Genomic DNA, 12,563 nt, shown 5'->3' with positions numbered 1-12,563 from the left:
AGCTTTATTTGACTCAGAATACTTCTAGAGAGTCATCAGCTATTTTTTTGTCAATTTGTGCCCTGAGTAATATATGAGTTCTAGGCTACTGAGCAATACCCCAAGTCAAGTGGTGAGAAAAGCCACCTTATCCTGTCCACTACACAGTCCTGCCTAAACACTGAAGATATTTAAAATGATAGACTGTAAACCAACTTCTTGGCCTCAAATGCACATCACAAGAAAAATGAAAACACAAAGCAACTTAACTCCTCAAATACTGAACAACTTCACACTAACAAATACTAATGGTAATGAAGTAGTAGATATGTATTCAAATTTTTTTCTTTCATGTGATTGTTTCTAATGCATTTATAAGATAATTTCTTTGTTGCTTTGTATGTCCCTCCCCCACAGTATAACCCCTGCTTTCACTGTATTTGATGTTGGTATAATTTGTGGAGGGGAAGGGGAAAAACAAGTCGTTTAAATAGGGATACAGGTGGACCCATTGCAACAATGAGAAGCACAAATCGTTATGTCAAAAACAAACTTTACAACTTTGGTGGGGGGGGGCAGGGAGGACTGGGTGGGGAGCGGGGGGAGGATGGGAATGGATGGGAAGGGGAAACAAAGGAGGAGGCTACAATACTTGATAAGAAATGTACTTATTATCTTGCCCATGTAATTGTAACCCCTCTGTACAGTATTTTCACAATAAAAAAATAAAAATATAAAAAGAAATATCAGAATTCAGAGAAATAATTATAAGAATGATCAACATCTGAATAAATTCCAAGGAAAAAATAACAGAATGAAATAAAAATGGTCACACAGCATATAAAAGAAGAATTCTGACCCTGGAAATTGGTGGCAGTCATCTGTAATCCTTGCTACTCAGGAGACTGAGATCTGAGGATTACAATTCAAAGTCAGCCCGGGAAAGGAAAGGCCAATTAATCACCAAAAAGCTGGTGGTAGAGCACTAACCTGGAGCAAAAAAGCTCAGGGATAGTGCCCAGGCTCTGAGCTCAAGACCCCGAGCTTGCAAGGAAATAAAGCAAGGAAGGAAAGAAGAAAGGAAAGAAGAGAGGGAGGGAGAAAAACAGAAAAGAAAGACAGACACAAAAGAAAGAAAGAAAGAAAGAAAGAAAGAAAGAAAGAAAGAAAGAAAGAAAGAAAGAAAGAAAGAATAAAAATACTAGAGATGAAAAGCTCAATAAGTGAATTGAAAAACTCAGTTGAAAGCAAATGTATAGGATGAAATAGAAGAAAAAAATATCAGAGCATGAAGGCAGATAGTTGTTTTAGAACATGAAGATGAAGGTGGAGAAAAGTAAACATGGATACCATTTAAAAGACCAAATCTACAAACTATGGGCATGGAAGGAGAAATATAAGCTAAAGGCAGAGAAAATATATTCAATAAAATAATAACAGAAAACTTCCCAAGTCCTTAAGAAGAGGTAATTATCCAGAATACTGGGTGGTGGTTTCAGAACATTCAGTAGAAAAGATAAGAAACTCCCCACGTTATACTATAGATAACACATTAAACACATAGAACAAAGAATACCAAAAACTGCAAGAGAACAGCAACTAGTCACCTATAAAGGTAATTTCAAGAGAATAACAACAGATTTCCCAACAGAAACTTCAGAATCAAGCAGTACATGGAATGATATATGTTAATCTCTGAAAGAAAATAACTACCAACCTAGATTACTTTATAAAGCAAAATTATTCTTCATAATGAAAAGAGAAACAAAATTTCTTTCCATAATAAAATTAAAATAATTCATCATCACTAAACTAGATATAGAAGATACAGGAATGCTATATATTAAGAAAGAACATAAATATAACCATGAAAATACAGAAAATAATAAATTTCATTTGACTAGTAGGTAAATAAATGAATAGTAAAAAAGAATCAAACATTAAAAAACCACTAAAATGACAAGAATCACTATATATCTTTCAATAAAAACTCTGAAATTTAATGGTCTCAATTTTCCAGTGACTAGTAGCTTGGATTTAAAAAAAAAAGATCCGATCATTTGTTTCCTACAAAAAAAAAAAAACATACCTTAGTGATAAAGAAAAACATAGGCTTAGTATTAAAGGATGAAAAAATATTTTTAAGCAAATGCCTGGAGCGTAAAGCAAGCAGAAGTAGCTATATTCAAATCTAACAAAAAAAGATGTTAAACCAGTATTGGTTAGAAGTGACAAAGAAGTCCACTTCATATTGATAAAAGGAACAATCCAAGCTGGGCACTGGTAGCTCAGGCCTCTAACCCTAGCTGTTCAGAAGGTTGGAATTTAAGGATCACATTTTGGAGCCAGTCCAGACAGGAAAGTCCATGAGACCCCTATCTCCATTTAACCACCAGAAAACTGGAAGTGGAGCTGTGGCTAAAGTGGTAACGTACTAGCCTTGAGCAAAAAGAGCTCAAGAATAGTATCCAGGCCTTGGGTACAAGCCCCACAACTGACAAAAAAAAAAAAAAAAGGAACAATCCAGCAGGAAGGTATAACAATTATAAACATATATGCACTAATAATGTCATAAAGCAAGCAGTACTAGACATAAAAATACAGACCCAAACACAATAATAGTAGGCAAATTTAATGTGGCACTCTTGCCAATAGACAGGTCATTCAAATGAAAAATAAACAAGGTAATTTCAGAGTCAAATAATACTTTAGATCAAATATACTTAATAAACACCCACAGAGCATTCTATCCAACAACTGCAAATATGCATTCTTCTCATGGAATTTTCTCTAAAATATATCTTAAAAAATACAAGACAATTTAAATCATTTCCTATGTTTTATCTCAATGAAATAAAACAAGAAATGAAGAACAAGAAAATGTTCATGGAAACCAAACAATTCACTCTTTAATGATCAGCAGGTCATCAAAGAAATAAGAGGAAACAAAAAAATTCCAGAAATAAAACTGTAATACCTGAAGACATTATATCATCAGAAAGAACTCAAAATTGAAAGATGCAGCTAAAGCATCAATAACCATGGTCATCTTGTTGCCTTTTCTTTTCAACCCAGGGTCTTTAAGGATTTTTAAACTAGAGCATAACTTCAATGATTTTAATAATTTTTGCAGAAAATATTTAAAAATTTAGAAAGCAGATCTATAGTCATTTCATCTATAATATTTCATTTCTAAAAATCTATTTGTTATTTTAGGCTCAGGAGTTGCTCTTAAAAAGACATGGTCCTTTTTTCATAGTAATATAATTATGCTTACTTGATACTACCTATCTATGTATATATATATATATATGTATATACACATATAGACAGTTAACATATATATTTTAAAATGGTTAAGATTGTAATTTTTATGTTTTTACCATAGTATCTTTAAATATATGAAAATGATAAATGATGCTCAGACACTATCCTTCTTCAGAGTCCTTTTGAATGGAGAAAGCTGGCACCAACTTAACTGAGATGAAGCTCACATCCTTGGTACCAGAGTATTCTATGGCCCAGTCTTGGGAACAGTTGTGCCTAAAGGTAAATAAGATGTTTTTTTCCCTCATATTTATGGCACTACTCTGCAGGGATATTCACTTATTTCAAAGGTATTTTTTGAGGTTCTGCTACCATGTGTTGATAATATCATTAAAGTATAATCAACCCCTGCTTCTCATCTCTTTGGAGTCAGATCCTATTGCAATCTACTTGGAGATAGAAGAAGAGTTGCCTGCTAAGGCAACTTAGCAGACTGACCAATACTTACGATGTATACTTAGACTGACCAATGCATATAAGAGGTGGCTACCTGAGAGCCTCAAGCCTGTCTGTAGCTAGAGATCCCTACCATGTCCTCATGTATGCCAGATATGAGGACACATGCCTCCTCATCTTCCTCCTTGCCAAGCTCTCCTCTGACTACAAGATATTCCTAGCTTCCCTCAGCAGTATCTCAAAAGTAGAAGGTGGTCATTTTGAATGCCGGTTTGGGTAACTATCTGGAGTAAGGCAGAACTGGCAACTTTTGAACTCCATAATCAGTACCAATAAATAGATGATACTAATGGATTTCACATAGAAAGGCAGGAGGGTGTACCAGGAATAGTCACCCTGGTGATTAGATGGTATTCATCCCAGGCCTACTTCTGTAAGTGCTTTGGCAGACAAGAAAACAAAGAAATGGAAAATACCAGAACCAGATTTTTAACAACCCTCAAGGCCAAATACGATAATAACTCCTTGGCAAGGCCTTCAAACACATAGATTCTTCAGCAGGATGTTTGCAGAGCAGGTTTCCAGTCTTAAGTTCAACTTTCCAAACAATAAGGTAATGTTGCATTTCACTGCTAACTCCAGAACACATGTCTGTGCCTCCATTTCTACAGGAGTAAAATAATTTATTCTGCAATTCTACAGTGGTTATAATGAAAATAAAAAGGATAAATATGAAAGCTATTGATAAGTGGCATATTAGTTTAAGGCATCATACCTTTTATGCTAACAGCAGCATTCACTAATTCAGTATGAAGGCAAAAGGGACAGAAAAAGAAAAAGAAAAACTGGAATCAAGTGTTTGCAGAGGTCCAAGACTGAAATATTCCTTGGGATTCCCTTAGCTCAAAAATACTGCTGTCAGGCTCTTAAGGTAACTCAAGCACCAAATGTCATAGATTCAGTCTCAGACTAATCCAAACCATGCTGTCTTGGGTAGTGTTTCTTGGTAGGTCCATGACCTATTGTTTCAGGATTATCAGGACACTTGTCCTGGGGATAGTGTACAGGAATCATTGTTTCCAATCACCATCCTCAGTTAATTGGCACAAGCTGATGTTTTAGAAAGAGTTTCTGCACATATTGGATTGTCCTTTTGTATTAGAACCATCATCCACAGAGAGTGAATGCATAGCATGTCTAGCAAGGGAACTTGCCTCCAGTCAGCATTCTTTCAGCAGCTTGTCAGATACCACAAGCCATCAGAATGGATCATATGAAAAAGAACATCACTGATGGCATTTGGGGTTTCAGAAAGGGGAATGGTCCAACTCCCATTTCCCAAAGAGCTACTGCTTTTAACAAATGGTTGAGTGAGAAGTCAGTAATGCAGCCATGACCACAATTATGTGCCACCCAGATGCTGCCCATGTGCATGATTGACTCCCTAGTCATGACTTTGACTTTTGTAGGGTCTCTGGTCTGCATTCTTCTAAGACCAGATCACTTTCTCTATATTTGAAGTATTTATGAACAATGCCCATAAAATGCCACATTTGGGGTACAGAAGCTCTTGATCTCAGGGTCAGCTTATCCACACCTGCTAATTTAAGTCTAGTTTAAGTCCCAGTGCCTTAGTTTCTTTAGAAGCAAAACAGAAACTTTCACTGCCCTGCCTCTGTAGGGAGTGACCAGGATCAAGAGGCAGGATTTGCAGAAAGCTAAAGTGGTACAAAGGAGAAACTTCAGCCCTTTCTCAGTTGCCCTTGCATGAATTACGCTCTCTGGGATTTGAGCAAAATTCAAAAAGGACAAGCTATTCCACCTGCTGTGGCTCATGCCCTGAATCCTGCCAGTACATCCAGGGACAAGAATGGAAGAAGAGCCAGCTGCCTCTTCTCATCCTACATAAAACATGGGGCCTTTCAGGACTTACTGTTATACTGCTCGAACCCTTCAGCACACTTTGATCCACAGCACCACTCAGTCAGAGCCTTAGCTTGTAGTGATTTGCTGCTGATACTACACGATCTTGGAGAAAGTATACAGAACAGTTCAGGGAAGGGGGACTCAGTTAATCATTGTTGAAACACACTGGATTTTTTTTTCTATTACCAGGTCAACCAGCTTTCAGACAGAGGGCCCTTCCTCATCCTCTGTCCTCTTTCAGGTGGTTCTGCAAGGATATTTTATCTCATTTTCATGTCTTCCAAAGCAATCTGGAAATTACAGTTAGAAAGCAACAGTTAGAAAGTGACCTGTGCTCATAATTCTCAAGAATCTGAAGTCTTATTCAGTGAGACCTCTGAATAACTTGCATTTTCCCAATGTCTATATTTAAAAGAACAATTCAAATTTTAAGTAGACGCCTCAGGCTCATGAAAAAAAAAAACTCCAATGTAACTAATTATGGCTGAGAGTTACCAGGATGAAATGAAGAGACTGATTTTAGTTTCTCTGGTCTGAATTTGAGAGACAAAAGACAAATCAGATACTCCAGATCTCTCTAAAAGCCTTTCAGAGGCCAATAGGAGGCGAATCAAATAGAGAGAAGACTAGGGGCTTAGTCTAGAATTACTGGCAAATTCACTTCCACTAGGCCAAATTTCATGTCTTAGTAGAATGTTTTATCTCTACTTTTACTGATCCTTTGCACAACTATAATAATGATGCTTGTTGAGCAATTACTCTGCTTGTCTTTTTCATAGACTAAGTATGTCATTTAATCTTGATGATGACCTCATACATTTTCATATCTTGGGTTAATGGATGGGACTGCCATAGTAAAATATCATATACTGTATGATTTGAATGACTGGAAGTCTGAAATCAAGGTGTTAGATTTTTTTCTGGGGTATCTTTTTCTTGGATTGCAGCCAGCTCGTCACACATTCTTATTATGTTCTCACTTAGCCATTTTATGTGCATGCCTATTTCTGTGTCTCTTCTTCCATTCAAATTTTCTCTTTTTGTAAGAATATCAGTCACAGTGGATTAGGACTCCATTGCAGTCTCATTTTAAGTTACCTCTGTAAAAGCCAGTGTCAGAAGCTTTCTATCACTATAATGAAATACCTGAAACAGTCAGTGAAAAGGGTTATTTGGACTCACAGTTTTAGCAGTTTTATCCATGATTGTTCTCTTCATGTTTTGGGGTCTACAGTAAAACAATATATTATGGCAAGAGCATTGTGATAGAGCAAAACTACTCACTTCATGGCCAATTGTGATCCTTTTTTATAATGACCTCTTACTAACATCATCCTGGGAACCAGACCTTTGACACCAAATCTTTGATTTGGGGGGCCCTTCAAGATCTAAAGTATAGCAAAGCCCTATTATTAAATACAATCACATTTTGAGGTACTGGGGTCAAGGACTTACTTTTGAATTTGGGCAGTCTATATCAAGGTCACTGAGACTCAAGGAAGTGAAATAATTTGCCTAAGGTCACATAATACATGGCAGGGATATGATCTGTTTCATTTCCATAAATGATTATAACAGATTGATCCAGATATATCAGAACTAATGAACATCCAGGCAAGGCCTTGATCATGATTTGAGTGCTATTATTAGCTAGTAGTGTGTCCTGACACCAGTGGCCGGTGTTTCTCATCTGTAAAATCATGGGGCTCAGGATATAAATCTTTAATATTCTTTTCAGATATAGCAATCTGTAATTAAAGCTTTGCTCTTTCTCTTATTCTGGAGGCCTTCTGATGCCTTCTCTGGTCTTCATGACACAAGAATAGTCATAACTATTACTTAAGGGATACTAGGTCTTTAACCTCCTTAGCCTTTCAATTACAACACTGTTCTGCTAGGTAAATGCAATGTTTGACAAGTGACTGCTTTGCCACAGCACAGTTTATGATGCAATTCCCAAGGCACATCAAGGCAAAGGTGAGGGTCTATTTGTCAGACATTTCCAGAGATAAAAGCAAGAACATTTGCTTGTTGTGCTATTCTGTCTTCTTATTTATACATTTGCGATCCTGAGTAAAGCTGACTTCACATAAATTAAAAGAATAAGGCTGATTGTTGTTGATTGTTTATAATGACCAAAATCTTGGAAGATTCAAGGAATTCCACTCACAGCCAGTTTAGGACATCACATCTGGCCCTAAAGCACATTCATGTTGTCAGACATAGAAGAAAGTTGCTATGAGTGACTCTTTTATAGTTCAGCCAGCCTGGGATCTGGACAGAAGAAAGAATATGACCACTGAGACAGATCAACAAGAGAAAGGCTAAGGATATGGCTACCCTCTACCTTACAGGAGGAATATGACTATTGGTGAGCATTGAGAGCAGGAAAGGCTTACAATCTTGGTACTGGTGGCTCATAATCTTAGGAGACTGAGATCAGAGGATAAGGAAAAATCCATGAGATGTCTCCAATTAAAACACTGAAAAGCTGGAAATGGAGCTGTGGCTCAAATGGTACAGTGATAGCTTTGACGTGTTTAGTTAAGGGACAATGTCTAGGCTCTGAGTTCAAGCAGCAGGACACACACACACACACACACACACAAAGTAGGCTTACAGACCTCTGAGGTAAAGAAATAGACCTATAACATATTCTTGTTTGTTAAATGAGGGGTGGTAAAGAGCAATACTAAAGAGAATAAAATGGGAACATACTCCACAGAAAGCTTATAGGCCTATAACATATTCTGTAAGATTATTTCAGACCAAATAAATACACGATTAAGGACATTTTTAATAAACAATATGAATCAGAAGCTCTGAAATGCCATTGTACTCCCACCAGAGTTCTTCTGAAAAGGTACATTATAAGAATATTTGGCTCACAATAAAAAAAAGAATAATTACAAAGCTATCTTTGGGATAGCCATAATTGGATTATATAGCTTTATTTGGAGGTTATTTAAAATAATAAACATATATAGTCTCTTCTCTTAAAAAAAAGAATATTTGGGAAGGATTTTCTTGTTTTCAAAGTGCTTTTACACAGATCCACAGACTCCTCTACATTTGCTGACTCTCTGACAGATTGCATAACTTGTCCAATCTGGAGTCTGAACCTAGGTCTCCTGCTTCCAAAGCTTTCTTTATACTCTGTTTTCAAAGGGGAAAACAGCTTTTTATTTTTTTAAAAAATGAAATTAGGGGAAGAAAAAGTTTCTGTGCTGTGAAAACAAACATGCTGCTGGCCATTTGTCATGGTTGACTTGCTATTTTTCATAAACAAGAGGCAGCATAGTCATAGGGAAAACCATACAGCCCCACATGAAATGAACACAATACTTTCTAACGCTGGGAAGGAACAAGGGCAAAAACAAAAGAAAAGCAAAAAGCAATATCAAAATAGATTATGAGATATACAGAAGACAACTTCTCCATTATTCAAAACTTGGAAAAGTTTCAGATATCACAGCCAACCCCATGAGGGACCATGGTATTGAACATGACCAACAGTGAGGACAATAGAAGCTAGATCAGAGTCCCAGTTGGTTCTATGAGAAGCTAAATCAACCAGACCAAAGCCTCACTCAAAACAATATCAGCCAAATTCTGGATAACTTCCACATTGGAGGGTAACCTCCCAAACAGAGACAAATTCACCCTGTTCGTAGAACATCCTCTCTGCTACTATGATGACCATTGATTATAGAGTAGATTAGACTTGTTTTCACATATATTTACTAAGATACTATTATCTATATAATATTTCAGTTTGTGATTCTTTCATCATCATCATCATCATCACCATAAAACACTTCTGGGAAGAATGCCAGCCTTGGGCAAAAAAGCTAAAAAAGACTGAGGACCTGAGTTCAAACCCCAGTACTGGCTCAAAAAAAAAAAAAAAAGAAACCCACTGTGGAAGCTGGAGAGTGGCTATTATTGCCCCCATTGTTACAGATGAAGGAACTATGCGACTTCCCTTAATTACAAAATTACTACATAGCAAAGAAGGAACATGAATCCCAAACCTCTAACTTCGTATTTTATACTGCTTCTATGATACCAGCCATAGCACTCAAGAAACTTTGATTAAGCTGGGCGCTGGTGGCTCATGCCTGTAATCCTAGCTACTTAGGAGGCTGAGATCTGAGGATTGGGGTTCAAAGCCAGCCTGGTTAGGAAAGACCATGAGACTCCTATCTCCAATAAACCACCAGAAAACCGGAAGTGGCACTGTAGCTCAAGTGGTAGAGCGCTTGCCTTGAGCTGAAGAGCTGAGGGACAGCGCCCAGGCCCAGAGTTCAAGGCCCACGACCGACCAAAAAAAAAAAAAAAAAGAAAAAGAAAAAAAGAAACTTTGATTAATGAAGTAAATTCAAATCCATCATGTTTATTCTTTGCCATAGGTGGTAAGCCTCAGAGATTCAAAAACTGGAACCAGACATGTGGACATGACAACTCTGTCAGACAGATACAAGGAGGGAGTCAGCTGTCCATACTTCAAAGTGAATTATAAGCAGCAAAATTATTATTGGTTTTCAGCTATGTATATCTTAGAATAAAACAGGTTGTGATGCAGATTTACCCAAAGGCTCACAATCCTATAGGATACATTGGATTGGAAAGGCAAGTTGGCTGAGGATAAAAAAGGAAGACACTATCTCTGTTGCCTCAGAAGAACTGAAGAAATTACAATTATTTTCTTTATCTATCATCTCTGGGCCAAGCCGAGTAGTTCATGATAGTCATCCCACATCCTAAAGAATAAAATCTGTTCATCAAGAAAAGTCACACTGTTGTAAGTCAAATTCTTACTGAGTCACTCTCAGATGATGGTGAGTAGGAGCTCACTCTGGAAACTGGCAACTAGATACTCAAAATGTGAGATGTGTTAGCTGAATTAAAAAATGTATTGCCTGTTTCTGCAATAAATTACCTCAAAAATTTGCAGATTAAAACAATCATAACTCGTCTATACTGGGCGACAAAGGAGAATTCTAAGCTTGGATGTTGGACATACAGATTCTTATTGTGATTTTAGTGGGTTTTTTTTCCCTGAGTTCTTTCCTGAGTTATCCTTCCCTTCTTAAAATGTGATGACATATAGCTTTGAGAAGCCCTATCTGGGTGCAAGTGTTTCTCTAATCTTGCTGTTAAGTGTATTCCTTTTCTACTGCTTCCTTTAGAAATTACCATAAACAGAGGGGCTTAAAACAACAGAATGTCTCTCAGTTTATTCTTTTAGAGCCCAAAATCAACGTGTTGGCAGGGCCATGCTCCCTCCAATGGTTCTAGCCTTTTCCTAGCTTCTAGCAGTTGTTGGTAATTCCCCGAGTTCTTTGACTTGTAATTACCTCACTCCTGTTTCTGCTTTCTTCTCCACAGTCTTTTTCCCCTTCATATAGCTTTCTATGTCTCTGTAAATTCAAATGGTCTTCTTATAAGGACACCTATTGAGTTCATATAAGGATATCTATTGGGTTTCAGGTCTACCTAAATCTAGAATGATCTCACCTTAATTTATCTGGTATCTGCAAAGGCCCTATTTTCAGATAAAGTCACATTCTAAGTTCTGGATAGACATGGATTTCAACCCACATTGCCTGGAACTATCTTTGTCCTCTCCATTTGGGCATCTGACAAAACAACATTCAAGTTTAAAATGATTGTCTAGTAAAGATGGAGCATTCTTTTTTTTTTAGGTTCCCAAGTTTTATTCAAGAACTCATACAAAATATTCCAGATAAATTAATTTTAATCCTCATCTTCCTCCTCTTCTTCATCCTGGTTAATCTGGAAGTAATGTAATTCATAACTCTCTTTGCTGTTAGCAACTATGCATAACCAATCATGTAGATTATTCTTCTTCAAATATTTTTTGGTGAGATATTTCAAATGCCTTTTGGAGAAAGGCACCTTAGAGGTTATAGTGATCTTGCTTACAGTGATCTTGCTTCTCTTGATGGTGACCACTCACTCCTCCACCAAGATTTCCAGCATTCCCATTCACCCTGATTTTCTCTTGGAAAAACTGCTCAAAATTGGCAGCATCCATGATTCCATCTTCTGCTGGGGTGGGGGCAGGGGGAGAAAGGGAGTGCAGTCCAGGGTGAACTTCAGAACCTGCTTTCTTTGCCCCCCTTCACCACAAGCTTTTTCACAGGCACTATGGCAGCAGTAGAGGCAGGAAGACGGAGCATTCTTTCTGATCTTCCATAATTCTATTTTTGGTAACAAACTAAAAGAATTCTACCATACATGAAGAAACATTTGGCATACAGTTATTCAATGCAGCATTGCATATAAAAGATGAAAATAATCTTTATTTCCAATAATAGGGAAATACTTAAGCACAGTTAATATACATAATGGACAACTTACTAAATTGCTAATAAAATTACATAAGGTTTGTAATACTGGAAAATATGTGAGCTTCTTTAACAAGTAAAACTACTGTATCAATGACAAGTATTATTTTGTTTTGAAAAGAAAATGCATCCCAAAGATGCACATCAAAGAAAACTACCCTAACATTACTCATCATTGTATATTAATGGCTGAATTTTACAAAATCATTTAGTTTGTTATATATTTCTGTATCACAAAACAACTCTACAACTTAGTAGCTTTAAGTGACAATAAATGATTTAATCTACCAATCAGGCAGGATCTGTAGAGGTTGGTTGGCTAATATCTGCTTCATGTGATAATATCCAATGTGATTCCACTGGTACTGAAGGATCTGCTTTCCCAGAGGTTGGCTGTGTCAGTGGAGCTTGGCTGGGGTTGTTGGCTTGAGTACCTTTCTTCCTTTCCAGGTGAGAATCCCTATGTGGCTGTTGGTCAGCCACAGAGTATGGCAACCTACTTTCAGGAAAAACAGTCCCAAGAAAAGAAGTTCAAATCACTCAAGGCCTAAGCCTAGTTAA

The 12,563-nt window shown here is 37.0% G+C and overlaps 1 pseudogene; it reads right to left on the bottom strand.

Moving 5' to 3' along the window:
- Positions 1-11,379: 11,379 nt before the first annotated feature.
- Positions 11,380-11,834, bottom strand: LOC138840688 (large ribosomal subunit protein eL22 pseudogene; annotated as a pseudogene).
- Positions 11,835-12,563: the final 729 nt, after the last annotated feature.

The sequence above is a fragment of the Dipodomys merriami genome, unplaced genomic scaffold (genome assembly GCF_024711535.1).
Source record: "Dipodomys merriami isolate MVZ:Mamm:240054 unplaced genomic scaffold, mDipMer1.0.p SCAF_30, whole genome shotgun sequence".
Classification (NCBI taxonomy): domain Eukaryota; kingdom Metazoa; phylum Chordata; class Mammalia; order Rodentia; family Heteromyidae; genus Dipodomys; species Dipodomys merriami.
Note: the sequence above shows the minus strand (reverse complement) of the source record. Positions and strands in the feature narration are given on the sequence as shown.